The sequence below is a fragment of the Trachymyrmex septentrionalis genome, unplaced genomic scaffold (genome assembly GCF_001594115.1).
Source record: "Trachymyrmex septentrionalis isolate Tsep2-gDNA-1 unplaced genomic scaffold, Tsep1.0 scaffold13, whole genome shotgun sequence".
Classification (NCBI taxonomy): domain Eukaryota; kingdom Metazoa; phylum Arthropoda; class Insecta; order Hymenoptera; family Formicidae; genus Trachymyrmex; species Trachymyrmex septentrionalis.
In genome coordinates, this window is record NW_017304438.1 from 1,346,999 (window position 1) to 1,349,179 (window position 2,181).

General features: G+C 28.0%; 1 long non-coding RNA gene across 2 annotated transcripts in view; it reads right to left on the minus strand.

The window, feature by feature from the left end:
* Positions 1–1,204: 1,204 nt before the first annotated feature.
* Positions 1,205–2,181, minus strand: part of LOC108756692 — a 92,448-nt gene continuing 91,471 nt past the window's right edge. For both annotated transcript variants that reach the window (XR_001939855.1, XR_001939856.1), the window contains exons 4-5: positions 1,701–2,022; positions 1,205–1,285 (exon numbers count right to left, since the gene is read on the minus strand). This is a non-coding gene — a long non-coding RNA (uncharacterized LOC108756692). The remainder of the gene's footprint in view (positions 1,286–1,700; positions 2,023–2,181) is intronic.

The following is a 2,181-nucleotide window of genomic DNA, read 5'->3' on the forward strand; positions in this document are numbered from 1 at the left end:
ACATAATGCATTGTAAGTTATGTCTGTATAAAATGATTGAAGATTTCTTCGCAAAATTCAGTATCAAAATTTTCTGGAGATGATGATTGGCTTAGAAGTGATAAACATTCTATATATCTTTATGGACTGAAAGATCCAAAACATCGTTTTCCACATTTCTATGCAGAGAAAGATCCAAAACATGGTTTTCCACATTTCTATGAAAAGAAAGATTCAAAATATCATTATATATTTTTAAAGTGCTTAATGGATCTTTATTCATATATAGTATGAAAAAAATTGAAAAGTTGTAAAATATTTATTTATACTTAATGTTAAATTTATATTACTCGTAATTGTATAATCATTATTTTTGAATGGAATATGTGTATGTATATTTTTTTACGCTAATGAAAATTAAGTAACGCCGTTACTTTTATTATTACTTTTTATGATAACAATTTGATGACGGTGCAATTTTCTATGATTAATTAAAAACTAAGTATTGTAGAAAAATTATTTTTAATAATAACTTATCATTATCACGAGTTGTTTATTGAAAAATGTATTTCATTATTGATAACAAATTAAAGTAACAATTAAAAGTAACGATTCGACGCGTTACTATACAAATAGCAAGTTACTTGTTTCAATAAACAATCCATAGTGGCAAGTTACTTTTTAAAAGTAATCTTTCCAATCTTAGCTTTTAATTAATTATTGTTACCATCATAAAAAGTTGCAACGAAATGGGGTACGAGGGTCACAAATGGAGGGATCTTGCTCAGGGACGGGAACAGTGGCGGGGGTTGGTATTTGCGGCAATGAGCTTTCGAGTTCCTAACGCCTAATAATAATAATAATAATCATAAAAAGTTGCAACATCATTGCGAAATTATTATAATAGATTATAGAAAGTAAAGATTCTCTTTTCTGATACTTATATTGCATATAGCTATATATGTTTTGGGATCAACATTTTTACTACTGAGCATGAAGTATTAAAATTTTGTTACTTATTACAAACGATATTTAGCTATTTTTTAATTAACGTAACTGTTCCCCTATTTTCTACTTGTTCTTCATTAATATTTCTTATATTTGTACAGGAAACGCAATAATTCAAATAATCTATTTACATTATAATAAATGTAATAAACGTATAGTGAATAATTACCTATCAGGAACACTTATCTGTTCCGTGTTTTTAGAGCAAGTTGCTGAGTGTATTTGATCTTTTTTTATTGTTGTATTCGCGAGTGCATCGCTACTCATATCATCCACATTTACACATGGAGCTGAAATGCTACAATAGAGAGTGTTTAAAGAAGTAAAAATGGAACATAGAAATTAGTTTCAATTTTGCACATTACTCCGTTATGCGGATAAATGTATTGCTTGATAACTTTCAACTTATTACTTGGACATTGAGATGCAATCTGATATAACAACGTGATAAATACAAATCTTAAATACATCTGATTATCATTGTATGAAAATTAAAATGAAAAAAAATTTTAATTTTGATTATTTGTACTTTGCTGTTTACACTAAACATAATAATAATACACATATTATACCGATGAGTGTTGTACCGATGAATTGTACCGACACCTATTTTAATTACATTTTTTCAGGTTATTTATTTTTTACTATCAATTACTGTCAACTTTATATTCTTCAGTATCAATATTTTATATTATCTTTAAAGTAATATTTACTTGTGCTTACGTAAGTGAAAACGTACAGTACCAGTACATTTATTTATCCGAATTATATGTCCACATAGATTACATGTCAACCACTGTGTGTCTTTTATGGTAAAATAATCCCATATCCACAATGAATGTTTATCTTTCTTTTCTTCTTCTGTTAATTTGTTTGAATGTTTCTGTACCAAATGATCGAGTAAAACAGACGTGGGACGAAATAATATTGTCTCCGAACAATAATTGCAACGCGCATAATATCCTTTTAGTTTTTTGTAATGTCTACTTATCCACTGACGAACGGGGAAGATCTCACAATATGTTGCTCCTTGCTCTGTCATTATAACCGTTTTGTGTTACAGAATATTCATGACTAATCGTAGAAGGTAACAGAAACGATTCTAGACTCTTCTGTAGAAACTGCTTATAGAAAGACCAAAACAAAGGTTTCTTTGACCGAATATAAATATTGATGTGTATATATATATATATA